At 39.6% G+C, this 13,768-nt stretch overlaps 1 long non-coding RNA gene across 4 annotated transcripts in view; it reads right to left on the reverse strand.

Annotated features, from left to right (window-relative positions):
- Positions 1-1,051: 1,051 nt before the first annotated feature.
- The window catches only part of LOC123371729, an 87,489-nt gene continuing 74,772 nt past the window's right edge, over positions 1,052-13,768 (reverse strand). Inside the window, exons 7-8 of one of the 4 annotated variants that reach the window (XR_006579928.1) lie at positions 3,751-3,900; positions 1,052-1,586 (exon numbers count right to left, since the gene is read on the reverse strand). This is a non-coding gene — a long non-coding RNA (uncharacterized LOC123371729). The remainder of the gene's footprint in view (positions 1,587-3,750; positions 3,901-13,768) is intronic. The other 3 variants (XR_006579927.1, XR_006579925.1, XR_006579926.1) reach the window with 3 other exon arrangements.

Raw genomic sequence — 13,768 nt, forward strand, 5'->3', positions numbered from 1 at the left:
GAACATATCCCTCAATCAGAAAGCTAATATTATGCCCCCAGGAACCACAGAGGAGTAGCCTTTTTATATGTGAATCTATTTTCTTTGTTCAGCAAGCTATACTGTATAGCGTGGCTCTGAGATGTTCTAATATTCAGGAAGGTTACTAGGAAATGCACCACTGGGTTGCAACCTGTATGTGCACCTTTGGGGACAATTTGATTGCTATGGGAGCTATTCAGTATAACTGTAGCAACGTTACAGAAGGTAGAGTTGCACGATCAGACCTACAAGAGTGAACACTTACACTCCCTGGAGTCACATGGATTTCACAAGCAATTTTAATGGGAATCTGTACAGGAGTAAAGATTTGTGTGCAGTAGTCTTTGCTGAACCAGACCACTAACCTTTAGTACAACAATGCTGTTTAGGGGCTTGCCACTTCCTAACGGATTTAGAAGAGTTGCTAAGGGGTGCCATGTGTAGAGGAGAGGTGTGGTCACTAAAAGGCAGGACTGGATTAGGAATCTTACCTTGAGTGAATCATATCTGGTCTAGCCTTCCCCTGCTGGAACACCCCCCTGCTCTCCTGGCCTGCCTGCCCCGCCCCCGGCCACCTTTTTCTCTTCCTTCTCTCCTCTGCTCATTTCCAACTGCTCCATCAATCCAGAAATGTGTAGGGGAAGTGACATTTACCAGGCAATCAGGCTAAATAAGGTCAGCTGGTGGCAGTAAGGAAGTGAGCCAACAGCATGTTGCTGATGCTATAGTGGGAGCAGGGGCACTGGTTCTGGCAGTGCATAGGAAGAGGAGGGCTAGGCAAGTACAGCAAGAGGGGGTCTCAGAGAGGCGAGGAAGATGGATAGAGTGGTAGTGGATGAGATGCAACTTGTGCTGGACTGAACAGGGAGAGAACAAGAAACAATTTCTCAGCTTAGCTCTTTCAGACCAGATCGCCTGGTGTTTTTATTAAAGCACCGAGACCTTATATTTTACAACTATATTATTTTTATTTATATGCCATATGGCACAGCAATGATAGCTTCATCCAGACACAGACTGTTCTGCCCCTGCAGTCTAGAGCCCCACCTCCCCAAAGAAAGATTAAGAGACTTAAGTGTTCCGCACAGGTGTGGTATGGCATTTTTGCACTGCCTCGCTAGCAGAATGTGACAGTAAAGCTGGTGTAAAAAGCCCAAGGATTACTCCAGTGCAAAGATGATCTTCCAGTGGTGGATAGAAAGGAGTGTGGCTAAGGCACCACTGCATCACATCAGTCCTCAGCTGCAGTTCCAGCCCCTTAGGTATACTTGCAGCAGGTGAGAGTTAGAGCAGACTTCGTGCTGCAATAACTCACTGCAAGATTATGGTCCTGCACAGATACAGCAGCAGTTTTGTGCAATGGGGAGTTTTAAGCCACTTCGACATGCAGATCCCCTAAACTGTGCTGAGTGCATGTCAACAGCACTCCTGGACTTGGTCCTTTATCTTGAGAATTTTAAGGGTTAAGCTTACTTTTGTGTGTTGCAAGTCTTTGGGTTTTATGAAGTCACATGCAGGATGTGTCGAGTGTACTCAAGCATGGCAGCATTCTTTTCCTTTTTTGTCTGTTTAGAATGAGACAATAAAAGAGGCAGTCAATTACCTACATAGAGATGTACTGTAAATTAATAAATCACAACACTGATTTGGGAGGTGGGGGTGGGAGGGTTGGACACCGCACTACTAAACAAAGGGTAGAATCTTTTTGTATTCAAACAGTTGTATCCAAAAATAAATCAGCAACATTTAGCAGTGATTTTTTGGATTGAAATGTCCCTAATTTAAAGGCCGCATCCTACAAGTCTTTATGAAGAGCAGCCAGTACAAATACTTTTCCTGTATTTGTGCTATAGGATTGTACTCTATTGATTGTACATGTTGAGCAAAAATCAAATGGATGTAGTGGGCTTGCCTAGTGACATTGTAGTGACCACACAACCGGCTGTAGTAGCCTATTAGTAGTAAATATGTATATGACGATAGCTCTGAGGCCCAGTCAGTGCTGGGCCCTGTACAAACATTAAAAAAGAAACAAACCATGCCCAGAAATATTTAGGGGATGCCTGCACTCAAGCTGGAGGTTTGATTTCCAGCTTGGGTAGAGAAACGTGCTAGCTTTCATCACGCTAACTTGCTAAAAATGGAAACGTAGCTACGACACAAGCAACAGGAGGGCCTAGCCACCCTGAGTACAAACCTGCCCAGAACCCTATGTACTTACCCAGGTAGCTAGCCTCTTCTGCTGCCCATGTCACTGCAGCTACACTTCTATTTGTAGCATTCTAGCTCAATCAAAGCTAGTGTGTGTATGTTTACCTGAGCTGGAAATTACACCTTCCAGTTCCTGTACCCTTTCAATCTAAAGGCACAAACAAATGAAGCAACGGAGATGTGGGTACAACATAGGAGAAAATGAATATAGTAGGAATTGGCACAGCTCAGGCAGCTATTCTGGAATTATCCTCTATTGTATGGGATCCACTCCTACAAACATGAGGGGACTAGTCTGTAAAAAAAAAGAATTCCTGCACTATTCATCCCTGACAGCTGATTCAGGGACAGATGCTGAAACTGGTGCCCTTCGCTTACCATTTATCAGACAGAAGAAATGTGGCAGATGCAGAGCTTATGTGGTGGAGGGGGGGTCTTGTACAGGCCTCCTATGCTTGGGGTTAGGTGTTAATAAGAGTTTCATCCGTAACTATCTGGAACCCAAAGCAGCTTTAATTATTTACGACTGGGCTGGCACCTTGCAATCTGACCCAAATAAGGGAAAGGTGCAGCTGTGCTACCTCAGGAGCAGGGCAGGGATGAAATCGTGACTCAGAGAGTCACCGTTTGGTCCTTGTTTCAGAAGAGCAGTAAGCTGCTTTAGCTATTTTCCTGGGACAACTCACTCCTATCTTCATGCCAGCTCAGCAGTGCTGGCCAGCCAAAGCTCCATCCACTTCCTACTGCTGCTCATCCATGCCTTGCTGACTGCTGCCCACACTCTGCCTGCACCCAGTGTTGAAGCATCTGGTGTGGAAAGCCCACAAAGGGGAGTTAGGTGGAGTCTAATGTCCACTGGTATTCCTGCATAGGCACATAAGCCAGTTCATGAATATGCCCTTTATAAGTATTTCAGCTCACATTTAAAAGTGTTTCAGATGCTACATGTGATCAGATTATAGCGCTGTCTACCTACCACATGAACCCAGTTAGCAAACTTGCCAGTTGCTGCCTAAGTACCATATGAAGTCAAATGTTCTGTTTTCAAGTAAACTTTCTAGGCAGCATGCTCATGGCATGCAAACTGATCTGATTGATCACCTATGTACACAGCAGGCATGTTACATAACAAAATCACATTTATCAAAAGCATTGTGTCTACTTAAAGCATTCTTACTGAAAGTGCAGGCATACAGACACATGAGGAACACAATTGTATCCCAGCTGATAGTCCTGATAGACTGAGCTGTATAAAAAAAATGGAGGGCAGAAGCAAATGAGATTGAGCAGGTATCATACATTAATGTAGTTGTGTTGCTTAAGATTTCTAAACATAATGGGCAGTATTTTACAGCATAAAAGGTATGAAACCCCATCCTACTCACACCAGTTTTGCACTGGTGTAACTGGTGTAACTTCATTGTCCTTGTTTTAAAGAGTGAGAAGTCAGAACAGAATCAGGCCCATTGCCTTCAAACATTTCAAAGTGTAACATTTATAAAGAATTAAATACAGTACCTGGGGATTTGTGCATTGCATTTTTTTGGGTACCAGCACTGATGTGGACAGCAGCTAGTTGCTGTGGGAGGCATCATCACTTTTCCACTTTTTTTTTAAATACGATCAAGCCTTAATACATGCAGCCTTAAATCTTTGATGTGAGGGATCCTGTAAAACAAAGACGGCAGCTCATTTTAACATTCATTTCAGTATTGATGGATTTTGGAACTTCATCCCAGTTTACAATTCTTTAGCGTAAATTCAGATCTTCTATCAGGAATTTGTGGGAAACCAATGATTGCCTGTCGTTAAAGTGTTAATTCAAGTCATTAACATGGAAAATATTCACCCTTCTTCACTTTGAGGAGACAGACTACACTGTTCCTTTAATAGAACTCTGCTGGAAACCAAACACAATTTTTATTCAAGGGAATGATTACTGTGTCTTGTTTAATTCTCGCCTAACAAATGTCAGCACTAATGTATTACAGATTATTCAGTCAATTTGATGGTTCCAGGTGAAAGAAAGGAACACAAATCTCTTCTTTTAGTGTAAAAAGGGTCAGCTGGATGACTTCCACTGCAGGAGCTGAGATGAGGCTTGACATGAATCAATCAAGCAGGCTCAATTTTACAGTTATAGTGCCTAATGCCTAAACATGAGCGTATGGGTGGAAATTAGCACCCGATTATGAGCATACATGATCTTCCCTTGGAAGACAATAATATTGGCATTAAGCTTCTCAAGAGGGAAGATGCTGCTGGTTTTTAATATGTCTTAAATTATGTCAGGAAAAACACTGGAACATCACACAAAAGCCACAGTCAGTGTATATTGCTATCTCATAGAGCTGGAGATCTTTACAACAATATTGACACAGGAGCAGGCAAGCAAATGTCAGCCAATATAACATATGAAATACTTAACGTAACCAATTTTCAGCTGTCAATCAGGAGGGAATAATGACTGATGCAAGGAATCAATATGCCACAATTGAATTCCAGCTCACAAACTTGTTTCGTTCTGCACTATAAAAGACTGTCAAATGTCACACCCCAAGAGATGCAACAGGATTCCAAAGATTTATTTATTTCAAGCTCTGAAGTCTATTAGCAATAGTGCTCCTTGCACTATTGGAAAGAGAGCTTTGATGACATTAAATTTTCAGAAATGACAACTCATTGTATCTAGAGGCAATTAACGATGCCATTCTATATAATATTTCAGCAATCCTCTGTCACTGTACTAATGAGAAATCATATAATTATACTTAATCTGATATTTATCATTTCAAAACTGCAAATGTTTGATTGTATAAAATAATTTACTCTGCTGAGTATTTTTAAATAAGTTGTTTTATACAATAAAGGGAAAACATAATGAAAGATAGTAACTGGGTAATTTTCATATAGATACACATTATGACATTACACACACACGAGGAAATTTTTGGTTCAGCTGAATTAATAAAAAATTACTATAGAAATGTGAGATGTGTTGAATAATATTATTTCCATTGTATTTGTTAAACCGGAAATAACAATTTAGGGTAATATATAGTTCATGTTCATACTCTATACTGCTGTAATACCAAGAAAGAAAAATGAGAAGCCAAAAGAAAAAAAAAGACATAAGGCTGATGCCTGGAAGAGTCTTAATGTCCAAAGAATATTTATAGCTTTTATAAAGAAAAATGTATGGAATGTAGCCAGCACTTAAAAAAAGTAGTTTTACAGCCATAGCAGGCTAATGCAGTGTATATTCAGATAATATTTTTCTCAAATGGGGTAAAAGCATATATTATAACCTACTTTTGCTAATAGATAACCAATTTATTAATTTACTAATATGTCCTTTTCTTTCTTTCTGGCTGTTCTAACATCATCAAACCTTCGTTTTTCATCCTTCAACCCCACAGTATAAAAGTGAAATTTAATATAGCAAACAAGTGCAATAATATATTGAACATATACAGGGCCAAGTTCTGCCACCCTTACTCATGCTGAGTAGTAACTTACTCCATGACTGGTCCCACTGAAAACAGTGGGACTCCTCACAGAGAAAGGTACTAATCAATATGAGTAGAATCTGGCCCACAGTAATTATAAGACTATTAGAATTAGCATATTTTCTTTACCTGGCACTGAGAGTTAATTAAAATCTGACAGTACAATGTATACAGAAGATAAACATTACTGTATTTTCTTTCCAATACATGGATATATAATAATTCATTTAAGACAGAGTAGCTCATGCTGTTGAATGTGCTTATTAAAAACAGCAAGGAAGGTCACGGGCAGTGCTTGCTGTATCCTTCATTTGTTCTTCACCGAAAATGATATAACCAAACTGCAAAAGTTGAGATTGAAAAGCCACTAGCGTGTTGTCTAATTTCAACCACAGAAGCTGCTGTGAACTCCGTGACTTTATGAGAGAATAAGATTACAGGTCACAATAGCTTCTTTATTTCCCACCTGTAGCTTCTAACAACATTTTATTAAGGATTTTCCCATCTTCTCTTCTGACCTACAGGGGAAAAAATTCTAACAGCTGGTACAGGACCCTTACCAAAATGGCATTAACATAGATTAGCAGTTCTGAACAGTAGTATCATTTTATCAGGCTATATTTATGACTGCTAACTAATATTTTACAGTGTTTGTAAGATAAACATAGGATATAATTATGTAAACAGAAAAAGGGCCTTTAATATGGTTAAACACAATGCATTTTGCTTGTTTTAAATAATATCACAACAAGCTACTGTTTGAAGCTTTAGTGCTTGTTTACAAAACAAACATTTTAAGTGGTAGTATGCAATATTGTTGTTGCCTATATTGTACTGGGTGTTTATCAATTTCATATTCATTAACTATTACTCTAGGCACAATAATACACTCAAATAAAGGCCACACATCAATCAAATGTTGTCAGATGAATATACACAATGCTCACACCTGCAGATCTCACTGGGAGCTGAGGCAAGAACTCTGGGTTGCTGGACCCCGCTCCCGGTTAGAAGTCCTGGGCAACTTCCCCCACTCCCAGCATGACTGGAGTGGGGGAAGGGGAAGGGGCAGCCCACCAAGAGCCTGGGAGCCTATGGGGCAGCCAGGCTCCTGCCAAGGAGCTCCCTGGCTGGAGCCCAGCTACCTCCCAGGTCTCTTAGCTGGTCTCTCAGCTCCCAACACTGCCCCCTTAGGTTGGTGGACGTGCTCCTGGTGAGGATGCACACCGCCGACCCAAGGAGGGTAGTGTCGCCATGCACCACCACGCTAATTACTGTGGTGGCTGTAAGTCACCTAATATAGATCGCTTTACATTTCTAGTGTAGACATACCCCCAGAGGCAGTTTGACCAAGTAAATTCAGATGAACTGCAGCAAGAACACATTTGGTTCACAATTCCTGAATGGATCAAGAAATGACAGTTAACGGAGGCAGAGTTTTCCTTATGTGTTCTTAATTTCCCAAATAATATTTTTCTTCCCTTTCAGTTTTTACATTGACAGAGACTTAAGGAAATGAGGTCTCAATTCTGCAAAGCTCTTAAGCATATCATTAGGACTTAAGCACATACAGAAGCACTTTGCTGAATTGTGGCCTGAATATACAATATTGTAGATGCAGGCAATATTGTCAGGACTTTGATCCATTCTTATATTCCTTGCACAGCCAAAACTCCCAGGGAGTCAAACTGGAATTCTGGCTGTGCAGGGAATGTGAAATCAGGCCTCTCTTGTCTGTGTGTGTTTAGGTATTAACAAAGGAAATAATAAATAGCATTTACTTTACAATAATCAATCATTAAAAAACTAAAATTTTAAAAGTCCTGGGCCTCCGATCTTGGGCTGTGTAATGGCTGCATTGCATCCCTTCCCCATCCCTAACCACCACTGGTACAAAGAAGCTTGAGCTCAGTCATTAGATCACCCCAATGTAGGGGAGGATTCTCAAGTGACAGAGTGATCTTTGGTTGATGCACTGACCCTTTGGGACCGATAGCAACTGTAACTTGCACAATCACTGGCCCTGGTTTGGGAAAACGCAGTGTTGGCTTAAACCTAGTATCAGAGGGGTAGCCGTGTTAGTCTGGATCTGTAAAAGCAGCAAAGAGTCCTGTGGCACCTTATAGACTAACAGACGTATTGGAACATAAGCTTTCGTGGGTGAATACCCACGTCATCGGATGCATGTAGTGGAAATTTCCAGGGGCTGGTGTGTGTGTATATATATATATATATATATATATATATGCGCAAGGAAGAAGCAGGCTAGAGATAACGAGGTTAGTTCAATCAGAGGATGAGACCCTCTTCTAGCAGTTGAGGTGTGAAAAACAAGGGAGGAGAAACTGCTTTTGTAGTTGGCAAGCCATTCACAGTCTTTGTTTAATCCTGAGCTGATGGTGTCAAATTTGCAGATGAACTGAAGCTCAACAGTTTCTCTTTGAAGTCTGGTCCTGAAGTCTTTTTGCTGCAGGATGGCTATCTTTAAATCTGCTATTGTGTGTCCAGGGAGATTGAAGTGTTCTCCTACAGGTTTTTGTATATTGCCATTCCTAATATCTGATTTGTGTCCATTTCTCCTTTTCCATAGGCTTAAACCTACTTTCTCACATCCCCCAAGCTGCATGGAATACTCCTCTGCTGAAGTCATGGATCTGAACCCTCTCTCTATTAGAGAGACAGAGCAAGTGAGAGAGAATATACTGTATACATTTGAAACGTGCCGTATTTTATCTATTTTTTTCCAAAAATTGGAATTTCTACACTATTTATACATGGGACACTAAAACAAGAAAAAAGTTATTTTCTAGTCATAAATTCCTGAAAATCACTGTATAAAAAACTATCCAACACAGGCCTCCAGAGATCATAAAGCTGCAGATCAAGTTTGTCTAAGACGGAGGCTTGCTTAGGTTTTAGTGGGCTCTGTGCAGGCGGGAAAAAGGAAACTATTTTCTAAAAGTGTGAACTTTAATAGCCTTGAAGCCCGGAATAAAATCTGTACTATTATCTCACCATTCCTCCAAGCATAGCTCTCACTCTAAGCAAGTATGAGTTATTGCTGTGTTAATCAGTTAGAAAACTAGTATAATATCAGTACCAAACCCACATTATGACGTAACAGCCTTGTAAAAACTCTGCTTCTCCACTCAACTCACAGTTAAGCAATATTACTGGACAAGTACATGAAATATCATTCGTTTTCACGTTGTCAGCCATGTCAAAGAGTTTGGAGAGTATATTTTGTGCATGTGCTGGTAAGTTCTCATGTCAACATTGCAAGACTGCTGCACAATTTGGCTAGAATTTGTAGAAGGGCTTAGCACCCACAATTAGGTCTGGATTTTCAAAACAGCTTGTCTTCGATTTAGGTACCTGAATAAATAGCTAGATTTTCAAGAGATCTCAACACCCAGTGCGATGAGTTGATTTGAAAATCTGGCCAAAACTGTCACAATGAGCGCTGCTAGATGCTGAGTACTTTTGGAAAATTTGGCTGTGTTGTATGTTTACAAGTGCAGGGATGTGTATGTAGGGTCTCTTGGTAACACTGAGAAATATGGACAGATGTGACCAATAAAACCAAAGTAAAATAAAACATCTTAAGTTGGTGTGTGAAGCAGCAATTTATCTTTAAATACTCTACCACTCCTGCTCTTCCTCATTGCTCTCCAAATTGGCACAGAACCTGGATGCCAAGTTTTTGAGAGATATTTCTTCAACAACAGCATCTGGATGCTTGGCAGACACTCCAGCCAATTGTGTTGGTTTCTTTGGATTGACTTCCATACATCTGTCAATGGTCAGACTACTACTGATTGACTGTCTGGGCTAAATTGTCCTTTTCATTGCAATTTCTCTGCTCTTTAATCCATCTAAAAGTAACATTGAGGCCCAAGTTAAAAGAAAAAAGTTTTCTTAAGGCCATTTATCGGAGAAAAAAAGTAAAGGATTTTACTGGGCAAATACTCACACTAGCTTTTAAAGTCAACCATACTGTCCCCGCCCAATAACAGATAATTAGTTTACAACTTTTAACTATTAAGGAAATGCCAAAGGCTTTCTGCCGTTCAGTGGAAATATTTATCATTTCACACGATCATTGGTAACTTTTATCCATTATGCTCTGTAATTTTCTGGAAATCATCATATGAGTAACTGTATGGTATGTTCATTTTTCAACTGCAAAGCTGAATTTCTGGAGAAATAACAGTACCTTTCCTCCTGTCATACTGGGACAGGAGACAGAGATGGGAAAATCTCAGAAGGTTTGGGTCCAGTTCAGATAAGCTTTAAATCCTTTGGGTTTCTATCTGAACCTTATTCAAACTTCTTGATTCTGAAAACTTGGTTCTTGATCCCTAAGTCAGACTTGTATGTGCAGATCCCTGTGCCAAGAGAGTCCCATTGAAGTCAATGAGACTCTTCACAGTCGCAAGTGTCTGACCACATGGATTTTTGTATTTTACATAGTTCTCCTCTTGGCCTTTTTTTCTTTGGGGTGGGGGGGTGTATTTTGGCAGAGTAAGAAGCTTTTCTTAGTCCTATGGTTTTAAGTTTGATACAGTAGCCTTCTGATGTGTGCGGTTCAAATAGTGTCCGTTTATTAGCCTGTAGTTTAAGAACAGGAGAGGGAATTGCTGATATTTTCTAAAAATCTCTAGGACCATTTCAGTGAATTCCTTGTAAATAAATACCAAATCATTAAACCTTGATCAAGGAAAGCATCTCTTTATCCTTCCAGTCATAAACATAAATTATATTCAGCCACTCAAAATGTGTGGAAGTAATGAAAGGTCCTCCCTGAGAGGCATTCAACCAAGGAATCACAAGGCTAAGAAAGACTAAATATTCATGCTACTACAGACAGGCCTTCTACAACTCCTGCCTTTGTATTAAGAAGCTTTTTTGGCACAACAGAGTGCATGAGCTAAGGCTAGTTTGTCAGTCCAGATTTTCAGCTTTTACTGAATTTCCTTGCTTTTGTGGGCTTAAGACAAGTCCTTTTCGTTATTTATTTGATGTGGCCTTAAATATTACTGGCTATATTTTTGACTTGCTGGAGAAATACAAAGTTTCTTTTTATTAGTACTCAGCTTCTTAGACAGTGTTTAGTTAATGAAGGCTTGACTTACACATCAGAAACAAAAAAATTCAGTTAAGTCTGGAAATCCAGGCTGACCCGCTAATCTTAAGTACTCATGCTGTCATGCTAAACCCCCCTTACATAATGTAAGTTATATAAGGCCAGTATGTTAGAATGGACAATTAGTCATATGAAACCAATCATTACTTATTTTTGTGAGTTTAGGTCAAACCCAATATCTTACATAGGGCCCAATTACATACCTCCTGTGTAAGGAAAACTCCCAGTGAAGCCAATATGATAGTGGCACAGAACTCAGCCCATATATTTTCCAGTAGCTGGTCACAAACAAAGCAGAATTTATATTTTAAAGAGATCGGTAGGAAGGCGTTGGCAGGCTGATGTTTGTGGGTGAGGAGTATTTTGTGGGGCTGTTGGTGGGTAAGCAGTTGAGAACTTTTTTTTTAATATTTAAATTTGTGACAGAGATAGCTATAGTTTTACAAAAGTGCTTCTTCAGCAGAAATCAACAAAAATAAGTTCAGTTACATACAGCAGTTCCTTGTAAAAATTCTATTTATTTTTTTAAGATATAAAGAATAAAAACCCTCATACAGAAAGCTCTAGAGGACCTAACAATTAAACACTCTCAAATAATGACCACTCAGAAAAAATATTACATTATTACAAATATTAGATTAACTCAGCCAGCCAAAAATTCAAAGCAGCAAAACAGCCCTTAGCCCCTTCGAGGAGCATACCCTCTGACTTCCTCAAAGACCCTGTCAAACAAATAGTAATTTTAATACACCTCTACCCCGATATAACACGACCTGATATAACATGAATTCGGATATAATGCGGTAAAGCACTGCTCCAGGGGGTGGGGCTGCACACTCCGGTGGATCAAAGAAAGTTAGATATAACGCGGTTTCACCTATAATGCGGTAAGATTTTTGGCTCCCAAGGACAGCGTTATATCGGGGTAGAGGTGTACTAAAATCAGACTTTGTAACCAAAACCAGTTTGTATGACCCATCACCCATTTTAAAACATTCAGAAGACAATCCCAGAGCTGCATTTTTAGGGGCTGAACTTGAATAGCAATAAATACCCCCCTTCTATGGCACAGTCATGGTACTGTAAAATGTTTTATGTTCTTAAAGAAATCACTACGTTATGATGTAGGAAGAGCTCTTATATAATAATGTGATTATCCCTGCAGCCCAACCTACATCTATGATGCTATGTGGAAATCTTTCACTTTTTGTAGTAATACAGCCGCTGATACAGCCCCATGGCCAATCACCACTTTCCTTTGAGCAGGTGGGCTAACAGGCAGGAAATTCTTTCATCTACAGAGATTTTATGTGGGTTGCTTCTGGGGTGGCACAGCAACTCAATGGCATATGTCCTTATAGCACAAGTGAAGCCTCTAATTACAAAGGAACACATTGTGTACAGAAGATAATGACTTACATTGCTATAAAGCAGAATGCCCTTAAAATAAAAGCTTCTACCAAAAAAAAAAAAAAGAAATCATACATAAAATTTTTTTTTACCAACCATGTCAAAAAAATCTTAAATTGTTTAGATACCTCTGCTAAGCACCTGTAATTTGAGTATATGAATTAATATCTGTAGTTCTTGGTAATTTTAAAATGCATGTGAAAGGGTTTGGAAAACTTTTGATAAAACAGATGAGCACTTTTTGGTGAGCTTACAGAACATGAATGTAGCTTTAGAAATCATGGTGGTTGTTGTCTCAAATTACATCATTCTCCAAAGTGCTGTGCCTCAAAGAATCATTCTCAAGGATATCTCAGCATCAGCCTAATTTCTCAGTGCCCCGTTTCTTACTGGAATTTTTCAAAAACACATATGCTGTAAATGAAGCATCAGTGGACTCTTTCACTAGGTTCGTAGGTATAACAACGTACCCGTATTCTCAGAATCTACCACTAGTGGACAAGACTATGTAAACTCAGTGAAGCTAGGGCAAGAACACCAAATATTTGTTGCAGAGGAATTAGGGCTTCTGAAGTAGAGGGCTTAGTACAGTAACAAAGCAGATTGTCCTGATCTTCCCAGCCAGTCCTGCTCATGTCCTACTAATTCTCTCACAGTTGTCTTCCACACAGTCCAGTCCTCAGTGTACTTTCAAGGCCACTCATCCTTTACCCCCATCTCTTTTGGATGAGAACACAAGGCAGAGAAACAGGCAGAACTAGCTCATTGCTTACTCATTCCATTTTAGGGCTGGAATAATTCATTTGTTGACTGAGCACAGGGATTCTTCAGATTTTTAAGCTGTGTGTACATGAAGCTGACTTGTGGACAGAAACCACTCAAGTTCCGCCAGCCTTTTTACCCTGTGCCTCACCGGTGACAGAGAATAAGTAACTAAGTAAATACACAGTTTTCTCTGACAGTGTAAAGTTGTATAATAATAATATATATGCCCTTTCAAAGAGACAAAAAAATTCTCATTGTTACGGGCTCAAACAAACCCAAAGCAGATACCTTTTTAACCAGTACAATGGCAAAGAATCACATTTAATCATAGTATTGCAAGATATTAAAGAAATTTAGCGCAAGCAGTTCTGTTTGAATTCAGTAACTTAACTGAGATCATGAAATAAATGTTCATATGTCACTCGGTTAAAGAAAAAGACCATATTACAGTATGCCCACGGTTTGCAAACACCATGACGTCTTTCTGGAGGGGAAGTATACACATTTTTTCTGATATAGTCTGAGCAACCAAGTCTCAGGGAAAAAAGAAAAAAACACACATTGAAATCTGAGTTTGTTTCACTGGGAATTACTACTACTGTTCTGATCCCCACTAAGCCTCATCTTATTACTGATGGGGGAAAAAAGTGTTTTATGAATATGACGAAGCTCAGCTTTTTTGAAAGCAGAATCTAAAAGACCTGCA

This window comes from Mauremys mutica, chromosome 5, assembly GCF_020497125.1.
Source record: "Mauremys mutica isolate MM-2020 ecotype Southern chromosome 5, ASM2049712v1, whole genome shotgun sequence".
In the NCBI taxonomy this organism is placed as follows: Eukaryota; Metazoa; Chordata; order Testudines; family Geoemydidae; genus Mauremys; species Mauremys mutica.